This window comes from Parambassis ranga, chromosome 22 (assembly GCF_900634625.1).
Source record: "Parambassis ranga chromosome 22, fParRan2.1, whole genome shotgun sequence".
In the NCBI taxonomy this organism is placed as follows: Eukaryota; Metazoa; Chordata; class Actinopteri; family Ambassidae; genus Parambassis; species Parambassis ranga.
This window is the reverse complement of record NC_041042.1, coordinates 11,365,101-11,384,924: the sequence shown is the minus strand read 5'-3', so window position 1 is coordinate 11,384,924 and position 19,824 is coordinate 11,365,101.

Genomic DNA, 19,824 nt, shown 5'->3' with positions numbered 1-19,824 from the left:
TTTTACTTAATTTAGACATAAATACATCTGTAAATAATCATTTCTTTAAATGAATAATTAATATGGCATTTCAGTTTCTCTCCTAGAGGAGTCTGATATCCTCTTTTTTCATGTTTCATTCCAACACTTTGTTACGTGATTATCAGCAGCAGTTGTTGCATTATTTCGAGGATTTGATTAATGTTTATATTTGCGCATGTTCATTTTGTCTGAAATTACGTAGGCACCTTAATTCCTGTGTGAAAAAATGCCCCAATTACCATAAAACGTATGAATGATAATTGTGGAACAATGTAATGTCAATAGCCTTCTGATTAATCCCTCTGAACGCAGCCAAATGGCTGGCACAGTAACTCGGTAAGTGATAAGCAATTTCATTTGTTCCTAATTACTAAGAGGCCCATTTTGCCTCTGTCATGATGAGATTTCTAAACCTCCTTAACCAGCCAAGCCTTATACATTTATAAAAGCATCTTTTTTTCACCCCTCCTCTCTTCTTTTGGAAGATATTCAAGACTAATTACTCACAAGAGGGCATGTGTGCTTACAGTAGCACAAGAGGTGCTTAAAAACAAAGTTTATTACAAACAGCAGAGACTTAAAGTACGTTCAGGTACTTTCTAAAAGAACAGCAGGAGCATGTGTGGGTACGCTTGTGTGTTTCATGTGCTTCCAGAGGCAAAGCAGAAAGTTTGTTTGTGATCATGTATGAAACAGCCTTGAGGCCTACAATCCACAGGTTCTTCAAACAGCCGACTTTTTCCCACCTTTCCCTCTTTCTCTGAGTGAACTGGAGAGGAGGCCTGCTCTCAAATGGGCTCTAATACAGCATCGCATAGTTTTACCTCCGGGCTTCCTCACTGTCACCCAACAGCACCCTCAAGACCACTATTCTCATTCTTATCCCAGACCTGAATTCTTCATTTGGTCACACTGCTTGCTCCTGAATAGTCACCTCTGAGGAGATTAACCCTTTCATTAAAAAAGCCTGACTAGGGTCAACCTTCTGCCTGGCTCTGCAGTCCCAGCGCTTTGCTTTGATCTATCAGCTATGGTGAAATTATTAGCAAAAATCTAAGCCATGCCATGTGATTTGTTTTTGTAAATTTGTAGAAATTATTCATAATCCTATTATGTGACCAAGGGCCAAACCTGCATAAAATATATAAAGCCTTTGTTATCATGGGGAAGGCAGAAGGAAGAAAAGCAGACTGGAGTTATGAGAAAGCAAAAGGGTGGTGGACCATATATTCTGATGAATAAATGGCTTAGAATGCCATGCCTCAAAAAATGGGGGGACTGCTACTGATATTTCCCAGTTCTAAGTAAACCTCTTTTGTTGCAGACAAGGAATAATAGTGACGTTACAAACCTTCGTCCTAACAGCATGCATTATCAGGAGAGTTGCACATAACCAGGGGGAGAGGAGAAATCACAATTTTTACACCACCCATCTCCCTTTCAGGGGCCAATACTTTGCAGAACAAAAGTCAATGTCTCAGCCCAAATCTTGTCTGACAACGCGTAGCAGCCCGTGCTATTTTGGGCTCTTTGTGGTGCCAATCTCCTATCTCTCCTGTGACATTTTTTCAAAGAAAGAGTAGATTTCCTAGAGACTCTGCCCTTTGCAACTTCCACAGTGTATTCTTGCACACAGAGTAAGGACCCTCCTCCTCACTCTTATGCCGTTGCTCTCCACAGTGACCTGAGAAAGGGGAAAATTAAGACAGCGTATCAGGCTAAGAGCCCCTATCTTTAGCTGGTGGAGTGAATAGAAGTTATACAGATGCTTAGTTCTCAGTAGTTAAACATTTGGAATAAAAGGCGCAGAACCTGGGAAAATTTTGCCCGTGAACTAAACGGTAAACAAGAACAAAAAAATATTTAAATCACTGAATAACATTTATTAAGAATTTGACTTTGTGCAAGTCAAACCTTGCAAGACCACTTCCAACAATTTATAATTGTCTCCAAAATTATTCACAAGCCCCACCCTTTAATTACGCTGCGTTCTGTCTTGCAATAATTTACAGCTTTTGCAAAAACTTGTCTTCATGCTTTTAGTGTCCCCATTTTAGATGGACTGGCTAACTGGCAGGCCACCAACTTCACATTAATTTGCTGCAATGTCTGAGTGTACGGGTCTTATCTAGGCCTGCTTTTATTCAGGGTGAAAAGCTGAGTCGTTCTAAATAACGCGGGTCTAATTGGCTATGTTTTGCAGTTAATTTCCATAAAGAGCCTAGGAGACTGTCACCTCAGCTTGGGAGCACAAGGTGCTGGAGCTGGAGCCATGCACCTCAGCCAGCCGTTAATCAGGAAACACACTTTCGGCTGCTTTGCAAAAGGCCATAGGTCAAGGAGGAGGGGCCGACACCATATCTGCACCAGAGCGCTATAATTGTAGGAGTGTAAATTGCTGCAGAAAAATGCCCTGTCTCTGAAATTCAGTGAAATTGCATGGTCTGTCCAAAGGGTATAATGAAGGACCAAGTGTCTCTTTGTGTAAGCAGAAAAGTGAGTCTCAAAAAAACTTATTTGGCATGCTTTCGCTATAAAATACATGCGAAATTAAACCCATTACCTCATTTCTACTTTGAAATAACTAATATAACATATCCAGAAAAAAAAATTACAATACATCATGACTGTTTTTTTGCAAGGGTGGTACTGCTATTAACCTTCTGGATTTAACCTGTGAATGTAATGCTGGTGCAATGAGAAGATGCACTCTCCTTTGGAATTCCATTTGTGCTGTACTATACTCTTTATTTGAGGGCAGACTCTTACTCCTAATGTGGCGTGCTTGATCCCACAGCTGTGATTTTTCGCCTGCCACTTAGCATCCAGTGGCTCCAGGGCCATGAATAGAGGTGGTCTCAACGGAGTCGGGCCCCCTCATTTTATGGCTGCCCGCCTGTGGTCAACAGTCTTCTGGATAAAAAAAAAAAGAGGACCAAGAAGGAGGGAAGAAACTGACCTGGAGATCTGTTACTTATATGCATATAGCATACATTTGAGAAAATGTCATATGCATAAGTTGTTGCATACCATTTCCATCATGCTATTGTATTGCTTCTTAAACATATACTAGAAATTCTGACAAAAAAACCTTTAGCATTAACAGGTAGAAAAAAAACTGTAAACCATCGTAGCACTTACAACAACCCACAAAATCTGAGAGCCACTTCCCTAATGCTGCTTTGCCAAAAAGGAAGCACACGCAGCCTAACTAAACTGGCCTTATTTATTCAGTTTAAAGCAGCCATAATGGGTCCATGGAACACAGTAACCCCCAGTAGTATACTTAAGTGCCTTGCAAAGAGATGCAGAGGATAGTGCTGCCAAGAGTGGCTTTATAGGGACAATTTAACATAATGGTCAAATAAATACTGGCGTTAAAAAACACCTGTGAACAGTGGTGGCAGGTTGTGACGCCTATTATATTTTTTGTGTGTGTGTGTGACAGCGGTGTACCAAAGATTTCATTCCATTTTGCCAAAGTGGACTCTTGCATTCTGGTTTTACACACTGAAATCAGAAATGCATGGAATGTACAGCTTCAGAGAAATTCAGAGAACCTGTAGGTTATTTCTCAGCAAGGTGAAATATGACAACACGATCTCACGCAGCTCAAAAAATTAGAGTCACACCCCATTCTGCAACATCAGGACTATCATAATGTGCTTGTGTGAATGGTATGTAGAACTAAGTAATCATGGTAACTGAGGATTCAACCCTTTAAATCTAGAAATCAACATTTCAGAAGAAAATACATAGTAATATCACTTCATCTCTTTGTGGATGGGTAAAGAAAAGCAACACTCACACTGTGGGCCAGTATGGTTAACACAGATAAATAACTGTCAATGGCAGAGGCTCTGATTACTCTGTTTTTGTCAGATTTCTGGCACGCAGCTTAGTCTCAGGAGGGTCAGAGTGATGACTGGGTATCTACAAGCTGTCACAGCAGGCCAGAATTATCAACTAAAAAAACTGAAATCAATGCAAAAGCCAAATAGCAATAATGTGTCTTTTAAGCGGACATTTTACATTAATAGGTAAATTATTGTCTTCAACAATTGTGTTATTTTGTGAGCAGGGAGAGAAGCAAGGACATGCTTCTGGCACTGAAATATCATTTATTAATGTTTGAATATGCCCCATTGAGTAAGTACTGTTTTGAAATTCTTAGCAGCTTATTATGGTAATCAATTACATGATAAAGTTACTGTTGGCTGGACAAAACAAAACATTGAAACATGTCAAAAAGATCTGTAAAATCAATCATTTCAAAATTGAAACCCCTAATTAAACAAATTGATTTTTAACTGCCTTATAAGTTACCGTTTATAGCAGATCTGTCCCTGTTTCACCCTGTGTTTTACAGGTCAATACTCTTGTTGAAAGATGGCTGACCCTGCAATCACAACAACATGTTACATAATCCTGACTAGACCTTGTTAGGTGTCAGCTACAGTATATGAACCTGGCTACTTCCTCCTTATCTCTGTGTCTCCCTCTCCCCCCTCTTTCTGCTTGTCATACTTCTCCTACTATGCATGAGAGGTGACCCCTGCTTCACCCCCAGCACAGGGTGTGAGCCGGGTGTCCCGGTCGGACCTGTCCTGCTGAATGCCTTATGGCAGGTTGTTTGTGAAACTCTTGTGTTCTGTTTGTTCCCTCTCCCCACCCTGTCCTCGTTGACAGTGTCCCCATTGTGAATCTGAAGGGCCCTGCTTTGTTTTGCCCGCCTCATTGGAGACAGAGTAGGTCCAGAGAGAGCTCGCACACACCTCTGCTTATTCTGTGAGAGCATCTGTTGACTTACCTGCCCATTATTTACCTTTATCTGCCTATTAATTAACTTTTCCGGACGGTGTATATCTATGTCATGTCGTTTTGTTTAATGTGTGCTGCTAATATTACACCTAACAAAGAGTTAATACATATCAGATTCACATAAAAAAAATATTTTGGAAACACACATACACTAAAAATGTTGTTTAAATCAACATTTCAGTTTAAAGGCAAAACAAAACCTCATTAGAATTCAATGTTTTAACAGGTTCCTCATGGTTCCATTTTACCCACATAAATCAGTGATTTAGTGGCAAACAAAGATTGTATTGAATTTTTATTCAATCAAATCCAGCCTCATGTCTACATCTAGTCATCTACCTAATCCCTCCCTCCTCCCCAATCTCCTGTTCCCCTGCTCCTAACATCAGCAGGGAGCGTGGCTAATTTACGAGTGTGGGCGATGCCAACATACTCTCTGAGGAGGGCCCGTTTTAACACCTCCAAATGCTGTAATGCATCCCAGCTGACCTTAATTATAAAAGCATGTGCCTCCCCTGTGCCCCCCGCCCCCCTCCTCGCTTTCTTTCCCCCCTCCCACATATACAATCCACAAGGCCAAGTGTGTGAGCCAATGTTCTTACCTGCAGAGAACAACACAGCAGCGGCTAACATTGCAGCTCAATGTTAATAGTTGCATCCTGAGAGGAAATCAATAAAGCTATAAAGGGTGATATCACAGTGTCTGGGGCCCCACGCACACATTCTCACCCATCTCCCCATCTCCCTCCCTCCTTCCCAACAGTGGGATCTGTTTATGAGCGGTTCTGGTGGTTGGTGGGAGCAACTGAAAGGTCAGTACTATGAGGTTTTGATCCAGGGATGAGACACCCTCCTTGGGAGTGTGGGGTAAATGGTGGAGTGGGACCCCTGACTCATGTGGAGAAAAGTGGATCTTTTAGAGGGCTTATAGCTGCTGTGTGTTGTCAAGGTAGCGAAGCATTAGTGCCTGTAAAGGCCCGTTGATGCCGCCTGGTTACGATCAGAGAAGAATCCCAGGAGGTAAAACGAGGTCTTGCTAAACTGCTGATGAACCGAGGGAGATATTAAAAGATGGACTCTCCCTCTTCTTCAGTCTGTATTGCAGATTTTTGCCCATAATATTGATATACGCACAGCACGGGGCTGTAGCATCATTGGGCTGATAAACTGCTCATACAATAGATAATCTTTTATGTACCTCCCGTGCACAGCACAAATATTATGACTATTAGTACATTAATTAACTCACTGGCCTGGGGGTCCTCTGCCCAGCCAAGGTTAAGAGCTTCTTTAATTAAAGATCAATACGGTTTTGCAGTATATTTCTACAGCACAAAAAGACTTGGAGCTCTTACTATCTACATGTCAGAATGATCTAGATGTTCACAATGTAGACAAAATAAAACCATCTGTAGACATAGAACAGCGAGCTGATGTGTGTCAAACTGAGGAAGTGACTTATTAATGTCTTCTTCATGGATTGATTTGTTTTTGTAACAATAATTCAAGTTCCTGAACTCATGTACAAACCCAACAAGGTAATGGGAGCAGAAATGTCCAGCCTTTGTTGATATTCACCTGTCTTGTACCACTTACTAATGTGACCTGTGTACCAAGCAAGGCAGGTGGGCTATGTTTGAGATCAAAGCCCAGAACCATCCACCATTCAGACGCTTTAGTCCTTGTTTGTGGAAGGAATGATGGCAAAACCCAAAGAGCTAACCTTCATGCTTAAGGCTCCAGAGTTCCCTTCAGATCACTGTAATCTGCCTGGATTATGTTTGACAGGACTGCACCTCTTTCCGTTCCAGAGTTCAACCCACAAAGGATGGCTATACAGTGAAAACTCTCACCACACAATGCAACGTGAAAGGGTGGACCTTTGACCCTCACACTGTTTCTCCAGCATATTCAGGGTCAATTGTGAAGCCTTTTTTGTTTGCTTTTGGAAATCTGTACAACAAAATCAAAAGCTTTTATATGGAATGAATTTCATGTGGTCCTAAATCAGTAGTGGCTGATTTTGATTATAAGCAACTGACCAGTGTTGTACAGTGTTGCTGTAGCTGTTACAAAGTCGGTGGTTGCAGATTGAAACACAAACCATGATGTTTTGATGCCTAGAAGTTAATGAATTTGAGTTGCCAGTGATTGAAGAATTATAATTTGTGGGAATTTGGCTGATGTTGAAATTGACACCTCCCTCTGTGATTCTCAGGGGAGAAGACACAAACACTCTCACACCTTACTCATACACTGTTGTGCTCTAACAACTCCACTGGAGATGTGATGGATAAGTCAGCCTCACTTATCAATGCCCTGACCGGCTTATCCTACCTGCGTCTCTCAGGGCCTGTTGACCAGTCTCTCTTGAAACCCTGTTTCCTCTCCCTCCCAACACCGCCCACGCCCTCTGCCACACAAGACTAAGACAGGTTAAACAGTTAAACACCAGCAAATCCAGCACTGCCCTGTGGGAAATTTGCTTCTAATCCCTAACTTATAGGCACAGAATCAAAGCCAAAAAGCCTGAGCAACAAAACTGATCCTCCCCCTAACAATCTTGGGCCTCTTGGGAGGGCAGGGAGAAGCTCCACAGACAAGCCTGAGATGGATAAATACCTAAATGATGAGACAGTCTGGGGACAAGGGAGTAGTGACTGGCTATGGCCGTTCACCTCCAATTTGGCATCTACGCAATGAAAGGCAATTGGGCGGCAGCCCCCACATAGCAGCCAGTCCTTATTATTATATGTTGAAGTGTGGCTTGGGCAATGATTAATGACAGTGTCAGGGTGAAAACAAAGCACAGCGCAAGTTATCTCCAATCCACCTGCTCCTGTGGCCCGATTGGAAGAGAATGGAAAAGAGTGTGAGCAGAGGCTTGATAATGTGAAAGAAAGGGGGGGGGGGGGGGGGGGTAGAAATGAGGAGTAGGGAGGGAGGGAGAGGGCAGAGGCTGGGTTGGAAGCTATAGTAAAGAAGAGACTTATTGACCATGTTAAGGTGAAAATAACTTCAAGAGATATATATTAAAACCACACAACACAAGCTACTTTCCAACATGTACAGTGAGTTTCCCACAGATGCTGAAGACTGAACAATGCATTTTTACAAATTCCATGTTGCATTCGAGATCAAAATAGTTCTTAACAACCCCACAAGCATCGATCCTTTGTGCCTTTAAACTAACCAAATGCCAACTTGCAGGTAGTTTCCATGTGAGGTGTGAACATGTAGCTTGTGGCTTGCCTGGGTGATTGATTTGACAGACAGAGTGGACTTTCATGGCGTCTGTGTTTGTTACATCCAGGCCCACTGTCCCCTGCTGTATTGGTGTTGACATTTATGAGACATGTCGGAGGGGGCCTGCTAGACCTCACTAATGAGAGAGGCTGAGGCTGACAGCAGGTAGCACAGCCTGACACTGCCATCCAAAGGACGTGCGAGGTAAAGCAGCCAAGTGCACAGCGGTCAATTACCGTGTTTACACTTGTTCCACTCCTGTGATTCCTTGACAGTGTACTAAATTGCAATGTCCTACATATAATCAGAGAAACTGCTTTTAACTGAGCTTAAGGAGGGAAAAAAATACATAATAAACAAACAATTAACAACCTGAGACTGTGTGTGGACTCTCAGGGTTTTTATAACAAGTGTGATTTTCCTTAATTGCAACAGTGAGTTTCTGTCCAGTGTGCATGACTGCCAACTCCCCTCTCACACGCAGTTCTCCAAATCAGGTCACACTGTGCAACAGCGTGTTACAGACACAACTGTGACTAGAATTGGACATTGGCTGAGAGTGAAGCCACCCTAGATAATATCATAGTAGTACAGTATTTCATTTTAGCATGCAGCCCAGGCCTGTGTCACAAAAGAAAAAACACTTCACTTTTCTGAGGGGAAACAGCAGTTAGTAACCAGCCAGAGAGACTGCACTATAACCCAAAGGGATTAGGACAGTGTCTGGTATCTGTCCCTTTCAACAAAGAATCAATGTCATTTCATTTTAAGCAACATCACTAATCCTCACTGACAGTGAAGAATGACAAACTAAAAAAACTAGCTAAAAATCAACAAAAAATGTGTACATTTGGATATCTGTTCCAATGATCTCCCCTATGCACCATCCTCAAAAAAAAAGCACACATAGTGCCGCATTTTGACCCATGTGTGGACCCAGACACCCTCTACTAAAAATCAGGAAATGAAAGTACACCACCCCTGGCTCCACTAATAAATGTCTCTGCACTTTCCAAAGAACTCAAAGTCTGATGTCCCCCCCTAAAGTGATGCAACAAAAACAGATTCAAGGAAGGCATTCCAGATAGAATATGAGAGAGTTTCTCTGTACATGCAATATACTCCATCACTCCAAACTGCAGCTACAAGACCCCATGAGTCTAAAGAAGAGGCCCTAAAACACACAGTAGGGTGTATACACACCAGTTGGAGCACAGTGCATGTGGATTTTAAGATCCTTAGATCCACTTGCTTAATATAGTTGTATTAGCCGAATACATAATGTAGTAGGTGTACGTATACATCAACAGACCCCTCACTACACTACAGGCTATGGTTTACAGATATGTGCACCTGGTTTATACAACACTGTTGACTTCTCAACAGGATCTGTTCAGAGGTCTTGTCCAGGTGTAAGGCAACCAAACAATAGAAAGCAGCCCTCACAAAAAGCCCAGACGTATCTAAACATCAAGAAAACTCACGATTTCTCTGTAAACAACCTGTCAATCATTTCCATTAAAAATGTTTTGTCATTTCTGTTTATGTGAACGCTTGTGTTGAGACTTCTCCGACTGTATGCTTTATTTGACAGTTCCAATCATGTAACCCTGCATCTTTCAGCTGTAGATGTGGCGAGGGTGTCTTCCCTGTGTAGTTTTCCCATAGCAGTATAATCTATGGAGGAAACAGTAGTGCTTTTAATGAGAAGCCATGGTCTCCTCTTCTCCTTAACAGCTCTTGTCTGTCTGTAGCACAGTGCAGCGCAGCACAGCATGCTCCACTGAAATGTGGTCTGTCTATGTGGGATTGTAGGGGCCCCTTTGAACTAGAGAGCCGAGGCTGTTTCCTTTGTGTGTAACAACACTAAAAATCAAACCTAAAACCAAAACACCCATAAGAATACCTGAAAGGGGTACAATATAAAGAGCCATATGTATATGATGCTTTACACATCTCTTCTTCGTTTCATCCCCTCCCCTCCGCCATAATTATGCATGTCTTCTCTGAAGAGCTCTGCTGCGTCTGGAGAGCCCCTTGAATGGAAACTGTGGGGTACAGAGAGGCACATTAAAACCCTCTAACGCTCTCAAACGAACAACCTAGGGACAAAACACGAATTCCATGCGGTTTCTCTCCTTGTAGTGTTGCAGCTCAGACAAGCTCACATTTAGCTCTGGCTGCCATCTCAGACAGTGGGTCCAGTGGGATGTGTAGCTATGTGTTTATCAGAGGAGGAACTTCCTCTTTTAATGTGGCACGCCTCCCCCACCCCACCCCACCTTCACCCCCACCCCCACCCCCCCCATCTCCTCCTTCTTTCCCTTGTTCCTTCCACTGCTTCCCTCTCTCTCTCCCCTCTCAGACTGAACTTGAAGGTGAAGTAGCAGAGTTCAGAGAGCACGAGGAGCAACTGTCGCTTAAATCACACAGAGCTCTGCTCCATGGGAGCAGATGGTTTCACCCCTGTGTAGACACCATGGCACACTTACAGCAATAAGAATGTCAGGATGCTTGAACATAGAGTTAATATGATCGCGGCCTACATAATATCTGTGTTAGGCAACTCAAATACAGAAATCGCACTGGTAACTTGGTAATGTAAAAACTGGATTTTGTTGGGCACAAAAAGCTACAGATTTGTTCATCCTAATATGTAAAGTGCACTCAACAGTGAGCAGTAAGTTAAGATTTCAAACACCTACATTATGCAGAATGCACATACACAAATAATGTTTATATTATATTACTGCCTTGCATACAGACTACTACTTCTACTAATATCTACTATTTGGCATGTTCAGAATTCAAGGAGATAAAATTACATTACACAATATAGACATTAAGTTTAATCCTAAAATATAAACTGAGTATATGCTGTGACATGTAGGATTAAAAACTTCATTTAACAGGATGCAAAACAAGATGTGATGTAATATGGGCCTATATATAAATAAATCATTTATTAACTTTAGATTTCATGTAGGATACATACCATCTAAAATTAATACATGAATAATAAATTGTATATAATATATGCATCAGTTGTGTGTTGTTCTGACTTTCCACAAATATACAAGCACACAATTCAATCCAATTTCAATGGCTCCCTCTAGTGGACACTTTGCATCACTGCTAGTAATGGTACCAGAAACATCCACACTGTGCAGTCAGTTCAGCATGTTGTGTTTTGTTATGCAGCAAAATTTTAGGAAATGTGTTTATGTTGGTCATTACACACTAACAGACATTTTTTATGATCCCTTGTCAGTATGGGTATGTGACATGGACACATATTTTTATGCTGCTATTGTATTTTGCCAGACAGGAAGTGGTCACTTGAAATAAAGTGCTGGCTGAGGAGTGGGAAGTCTGTTCACATAATGGTTTCTGCTATTTGCCCCAAGGATTAAAATCAACAAACATAATACAGTTCTTAAGCACGTAAGTTACAACAATAGGGAAGAGGCACACTGCACAAAGTGTTCATTCAAAAATTCCTTCAAAACTACATGGCAAGGACCTATATAATGAAAAAAAGCTTCGCAACATGCAACCTGAGAAACAAATCAAATTTCCACATTAATGTTTTAAATAAAGAGGAACATTTTTAAATTGTGCATGCACACACATTATCAACCTCATTGGAAAAGCATACAAACAGAATAAACACAATTGCTTAGTACAAATTCTCAGACTGACTTCCAAACAACCTGTCAGCTTTAGAGTCTTAATGCCCCAGGCATAAACAAAACAATATTTAGACCTCATATGAATCCAAATCTCTTTTTTTGGTAAACAAATACTTGCCCATTCAAAGAAGCTGTGTAAACAAGGAAGCCAAACTGCTGCCACCCTTGTGTTGCACATTTGCATATTTTTTTGGCAAGCAAATTTTGCACCATTATTTAACCGAGATGACAGCAATTCCTTCAGCATTCAATTCCTTCATAAAGACAAGAGCAGATTATAATAGGTGAAATAAACTAAACCAGTGAAGACGCATGTACCAGAGCCCACAGGTGATGTCCCTTTCCAGACCCATTGTTCTTCATCATCAATCAATAGGTCAGACTGCCAGATTCCTCCTTGTACTTAACTTTAAAAGGCCTGAGAGGCCTTTTTTGCAGGAAAGTGCATGGTGTTATCAATTCATTAAACACAGCTATCAGTAAGCGAGAGGCAAGAGGGCAAACAATGAGACAATCACTCACACCACAGCCAGTTAACATGGAAGTCTTTGGAATATGGGAAGAAGCCAGAGAGAGAGAACACAGACAGACAAAAGGAGAATGAGCAAACTCCACACAGAAAGGCCTCAGCTCGAAACTCTATTGCTGTGAGGTAGCAGTGCTAACAACTGCACCATAGAGCCCTCTTTATATAATAATAATATGAATATTAATAAAAAAGTGCAGCTTAACCCTCCTGACGACGTGTCAATCAGGCAGAATTACATTTATGCAACTAATCTATAGATATGCGGTTTAACTGTTTCTTTCACAGGCTGCTGTTAAGCTGATAATTGTGTCAACATCCTGTTTATGATCATCCAATGATCCGAGCACCAAGAGGGCAGGTGAGGGCAGCAGGGGACTAACTATCTCTCATCGGCACAGATGCTGCCATTAACCTGTTTTTGTTTATATTATCGGGGGAAAAAAATATGTAAATGAGACCAACCACATGGTGAATTTGGCAGCATTAAATGTGTTAAAAAGAGCACAAAACCAGGTGGGAGACTGAACAGAAGATTGAATGATCTCGCTTCCTCCTCCCCCCTCCTCCGAGTCTCAGGGTGTGTGTGTCTCTCACGCGTTAGACATCACACACACACAGTCATACTATTAATGATATATAAGCATAACCATTAATACTCTGCATAATGATGACTTCCATAACCACAGCTCAAGGTGAGGCCCACGAGAAATCAGGAAAAAACAAAGCTGATGTAGTACAACTCAAATATCGGAGAGGAAGGTTACAGTCAGCGATCCTGTGTGCATCGCCTCCGTAAATGGTTTACATTTTTATCAGTTCTACTGATTGGTTATTTCAAATCTGGCACATTTCTCATTGAGCCACCTTGAAACAACATTTATCAAGTTCAAAGAAATTCACAGAAGCTCCCTCATTAAGCTATAAAAGTGTACTTAGTACAAACGCACATGGTACTAGAGGGGAAGTTTGGATGTCTTTGCCATAATTTTGATGCCAGACAACTGGAGCAAAGGACTGTTTTTGCCAAGAAGACGCCACAAACTGACAGAGTTGACAGTGGAATTACATGTACGTGTGCCGGTGCACATATACAGTAAAAATCTGGGATACACACTGCAAGGGTTCTTTTCCAAGGTGGTGCATTAAATGACAGTGACACTCATCCCCTCATGGCGACAGGATGAACGCATCACAGTGATCAAAGTGCGGGTTACACGCCTTGAGGAGACAGAAGTGCATTTCACATGTTAGGGTGTGGGCTTAGTATCTATGAAACAATTCAAACTAAGTTTCTCTCATAATCTATAAACATGTGTTTGTGTCTGATAAAGTCATCTCTGTCCATCATTCTGTTGCCATCTGTGGGTTTGGGCACAGATGGGGCTCAGTAGGCCCACAGCTAACATGAAGCTTCAGGGAGTAGAGAAAGTGCAGGTTTCAGTCATATAGAAGACTGAAAAAACTGATTTGAAAATGTCTAATTGTTTGTAAGTGTGCTTAAATGGGTGCTAAAACACTCCTGAAGGCATGACCACTGTGCAAGGCACTATGGACAAACAAACCAACCACTTTCTGCAACATGAACATTGAACTGCTTCCAAACATATATGTCCCTATTGATCAGAAAATAGGCCCTCTACATTATTGGTCAGGTCACATCCTTAAACATTAACGATGCTTTCTTATTCCACAAGTAAAAAACAAGCGTGAAGCCATAAACAAACAACTTTTGACGCACAACAAAAGAAACCGTTACCCAGACTAACAATGCATCCGTTCGTCCAAGCCTGCTGGTTTATGACCAAAAAATTAAAAACTGTCCAATACCTCTTTCAAGCTTGACATTGAAGCAAGAAAACACTTTGATTTCATGATCACCAACAGAGGCCCGCTAACATGGACACATGGTGGACACCACGGCGGTGCAGACACGCAACATAGCAAACAAACATTTGGACTTACTGCCAGTCGATCGATGAACTCTTGCTGAATCTGCCTTGACTTTTGCTTGAAGACATTCGATGGAATAAAATCCAGTTTATTCTGTTCATTTGTTTTCCCAAATACACGTTTGTTTCCCAAACAAGTCCCACTTTATTAATTAGAAAATCCCAGCACTTCATGAGTAGGCCGTAGGCCATCCTCCATCCTCAGCAGGACAGGTGCGGTTTCCCAGAGGGTGTGTTCGATTTTCCTCACTGAACCATCTGGTACTAATTGCTGACTGAAGATATGATGAATGACACGTTTTGTTTCTTAGTGTAAACTGTATTCTAACATCTTTAAGAAGCTGTGGCACAAACCAGGCCGGACTGCGAACTTTATCCACACGTGGCGCAGAACCACCTGCGTCCAAAGGAGAGAAGGGGATGCACGTGATGCGGAAGACAACTTAAAAAAATGGCCAATTAGTGTACTACGCATATATTCCTCTTCTTCTTCTTCTTCTTCTGAAAAATACAGCTTTGAGGCTTTGTTTTTATTTATCTCTCTTGTGTCTATTTTCCGTGTCCCTATGTCATTGAAATATAACCATAAATAAATAATAAATAACAATATCAATGTGATCAAATATCCTTTGTGGTCTAATTGTACACTAACTAATAATTGTTCTGGACACAATTTCATATTTTAATAATATGAAAAACAGTTAAACACCTGTAAAATAAATTCAATATAATTCAATGAATTAAAGCAACAATGGCTATTTAGTGAAACACCTTGTTTAAACAGTACATCATCAGCCACTAGGGGGACTAATGATTTATTTGAACATTTGCAACAACATCTGTAGCCACTTGGTGGCAGTATAGGCCAAAAGAAAACACTGACAGCAAAGAGGTTCAAATTTCACCTAGCAACAGGGTTGCTGCCTGTTCATTCACACACCTACATGGTTACACGTGATCCCTTTCCACTTTCACATGTACACACAATCCATCACGAGAGCATAGAAGCAAAGTACACAAATACATGGAGATTACTAATGCATTTATTAATCTGTTAAACTATCATGTATTATATATAAAGATAAACTCTAGACTTGTACATATATGACTGATGAACAAAGGAGTTTAAACCAGTATAAATATTGTCCAGAGGAAAAAGCTGTGTCCATGTGATACTAGCCAGCATGATCTCAATGTGAATGGAGCTGCTTCGATTTGGCCTTCAGACCATGGTTAGAGTCAAAGCAAGAGTCTCTAATAGTAGAATTACTCCTGCCACTTTCACCCCATCTCCCACTTTCCTCTGTTCATCCATGTCTTTTTTTTTTCTCCACGCCGACCTGTTTTTTTTTGTACTGTTTGAAAAAGCAGTCCTGAGGTGTCATTCCTGTGTAACAAGTCAAAAAAAGCAATGCAAAAATCAATTGGCTCTGCAAGTCTCAAGACTGCCATGCAGTAAATTGGCACTGAATGACAGCTCTATGTGGACCATCTTTTTTTTAACTTCCTCCTTCAAAAATAAAAATGAAAACAAACTTTGATAAATTTGGAGTGCACAGCAGCTGTTTCTCTCTCTTTCTCTCTTTCTAAGGGACTTTTGACTGAAAGCATGTGATTGGTTTTGTGGTATAATCATCCCCTAGTGACAAAAACAACCCACCAAGCATAAGACATGATCGGACATTGTTTTTTAAAGGGGAAATATCAGGTCGGTCAGTTGGCTGTGGTGGATTTGGTCCATATATAGGCCAATTAGAGATGTCAGATTAGTTCACATATAAACATAGCTACTACTATATAATCTATATTTCATCCACACTTCAACAGTCTTTTCAATGACTTTTTGCTGTGTTCATTCATAGGTTTGTTTGATTGTGGGAACAAATAATTCTTGTGCTAAACTGAACTTATGTTCTGGACAGTTCCACAGACTTTTATTATTTTATTATTATACATTTTGGCTTCTTAGAAAGCATGGACTTCATCATGATAGGCAAATTTGTCAGGATGACGTTAGAAACCATGCCCACGGTATAGGAAATGCACTAATTAGTCCCAATCAATTAAGAGACCTAGTTTTCCAGTCTGCATGTGTGCTGGTGGGTGACAGACATATAAACCATAAAGGCCAACTTCCCCCACACTTCCTAAACTCTTTAATTAACTCTTTGATCTGAGTGCTATACAGGAAGCTTGGGCCAGAGGCAGACCTGCATGGGCCAATAAGGGAATGGATAGAATTTCATATACAGCAAACCACAGAAGGAGGGGAGGGAGATGCTGACTAACTCTTATTTAGACAACAACGAAAGTTTAAAGCTTTGCCTACTGTCATTCTAGTGAGGTATTGTGGAAACCCCGGATAGTTTTAAGACATGTGGATACAACATATGTGCATGGAGTGCATCTTACAATGTACATTTCTGTCCCATGTAACATAACTAAATAAAACTGGGTCGGATTTCTCAGACGTTGTGTGTTCAACCTTCAGTAAAGTGTATTGGGATTTAAGGGGGGGGGGGGGGGGGGGGGGTGAAGTGAAGGGGAAGCAGATCTGGCAAGTTTTAAAAGGAGCAGTGAGATTGCTTTGTTGGTTGGAATTTGCAGCACTATGGAACGACTTAATAACAATGCGTGAAGCAATGAAAATTACACAGCTCGTGCTCGAGAGGAAAAATTAATTGCTCTCAGGTTGCTCTAGAGAAGTTTGTTCATTCAAGCGCTCATGTGCACACACGCACACACTCGGCAAGCTCATTTACACACACACACACACACACACATATATACAAACAGACACATAGGTGCATGTGGAACCTTGGCTGTGAGCAAAACCAGGCCTAAGGACTGGATGTACATCTGTGTGTGTGTGTGTGAACCTGCAGCTCTCCTGTTCTGTGCAATGAAGAGAAGAATTAGGGCCTGGGCCACATTCCAGCCCTGCCTCCCTGGGCGAGAGACAGTATTCAGCATTCCTCTGCCTGCCTATCAGGCCAGGTGCATTCCAGAACACACACACATTAGACAGTCACACACACTTTAACAATGCACATTTATGTTTGGTCACAAATGTACAGGCATTGTACACATGTGTATATAAGCAGTTGTGGGTGAAAACAGAGTATATAGCCTGTTTATTATTGTTCTTGAAGTCACAAGTCTCTATCCGTGTGGTGCCTTGTTCACACAGACAAACATGGGTTCTAGCATTGTCTGTGCAGTGCTGCTATTGTGCGCTACATTATGTGAAAACCTGTTCTCTGCCTCTTTAATTCTTGCATGATTCAATCATTTTTAATGCATGGATTTTTCTCTTTGAAGGAGGCTGAGCTATTTAAAGAGCAGGAGTTGAATACACTGTGAATGTACAGCCAGCCTCTTTTTGAAGTTCATATGGAGCTGCGATGCACTGTGAGTCACTCATGACAGTGCAGACGGGGGTGGAGTGTGTATCTGTGTGTGTGTGTGTGTTTGTGTGTACCCATCCGGGTCTTTCCTTTCATTTATCAGAGATTTGCTTCAGTTCTGTCCTCTGTAGGCTTGACAGGAATAAAATAGAAATTGCCAGGTTGTCTTTATGTGAGCAAACCTTGCGTAAAGCGCAGATGGGAAGAATCACCTTTGCTCAAGGGTAACGTAGGCTAATTACGTATAAAAATGGTTACTAGGAGATAAATTGGATAAATAGATGGACTGATGGGAGGAAATGGAATCTTGTGTTGATGCTAGTTTCATCTACAGTACAGGCTTGGTCAAATGCAAAAGCACACAAACCCTGAACAAAAGCTTCTTTCACTGTAAACAGGCTGCTTCCCCTCTACAATATTCCTCCATCAGACAGAGAAAAAGGCAGTTGGTTACATGCCATTTGAGAGGATTCTAATGTTTGATAAGCCCTGAATCCGACCATTACTCTGTCATTCCTTCTTCACCGTTACGCTCACTTCCCCTATTCTTCGCTGTTGCTCGCCTCATCCTTTTTATTCTTTTTCTTCTTCCTTGTCTCTCATCCTTCGCCTTCCTCCCTTTCTTCCCCTTTACATCTCAGTTCATGTCTGCTGGTAGCAAGCCAATTCCCGCCCTCGTCCCACTCACCCCCTACCCCCCACTCAGCCCACTTCTCATCCATTTCCATGTGGCGACTTTTCATCAGTGAAGTGCCTTCCTGGCCCGACTACCCCCACCCCACCTACTCTCTCTGCCACTCAGTGAATGGATGCAGCATTGAGGAGAAAGAGAGAGAGAGAGAGCGAGAGAGCAGGAGAGAGAAACCATCCTTTCCTCTTTCTTCAAGCACCACCCCTTTGGCTGTTGCAGAAGTGGTATGTTCCACAGCAAGGACTGCAGAAGTTGAGAGAGCACATTGTTTGTAATCTGGCATTGCAGGGGTCACTTCCTGACTCGTGTGTCCGCTCGCTGAGCCCCGCGCCGATCCCTTCTTTCCCCCCTCCTCCCTGTGTGTCCAAGTAGCCCAGGGCTTTTGGACAAACCCTGTTCTTCCCCTTTTGTGTAGGAATGCTCCAACATCTGAAAACAATCAAATAATCTGGGCACAATACGTCTCTTTATGGAGGGTGCTGGTGGTTCCCAGATGAGCGGGAGGATTAAGTAGAGGAGGCCATAGGGGAGAAAAAACAGTGGGATGGGAAGGGGGGGCTATCCAGCTGAGGAGGGGACAGAGATTGAGGGGGTTATTTATTGTTACAAGATTTTAATAGCAAAATGTCTGTGTGTCTCTGTGTGTATTTGACTAAAGAGATGTCCTGGGACCAGAACAGATGTCTGGACACTTCTGAAGAGAAATGTAATTGTATTTCTTCTAATTTGATCTAATTGTGTCATGTTTTCTTCCCAAACTGTTTACAATCTCTGATTTTTAGGATTCTTAGGAAGAGTTTAGCATTTTGAGAGATACACGTGCTCATTTAGAGTTGGACTACATGGAGGATTTTTTTTTTTATCCTAGTGGTCAAACCTCATCACTACAGCTTCCATGGTTTGCACTTGATGCACACTTGTCCACTGGCCAAGGAAGCCTTTTCCCAATACACTGCCATTAGATAAATGACGGCTGGATGACTGTAAAAAAAACCTCCCTCTGTGAAACCTTTTATCCTAATATGACCTCAGTCCTGTTGGGATAAATACATCCATTCTCACAACAAGAGGTGACTTAAAGCTAACCTAGCTTAGCCTGGCTCTACACATACATGTGCAGTTGTTCTGCTAAAGCTGCAACAATAGCTCTATACAGTGTGCCTCATTAGTGCATGCAGAATGCCTTCATCAGAATGGACTGTGCCACCGTTATAGCCAAGAAAAGGGAGGAAAAGCTTATTGCAAATGGGAGAGGGTTGCCTTGTAACGTGTTTGTGGCTGCTTGTAGTAGCTTTGTAATTATTGTACCGCCATGAAAAGTGTATTTCTCCATGTTCACTGTTAAAATACTAATAAGACCTTTACTGGCACAAGTCTTTAATCTTATTTACATCAACGCACACACACACAGTCATGCCCACATGGACGTATAAGCCCCCATATACAAAATAAATAAATACTCTCATAC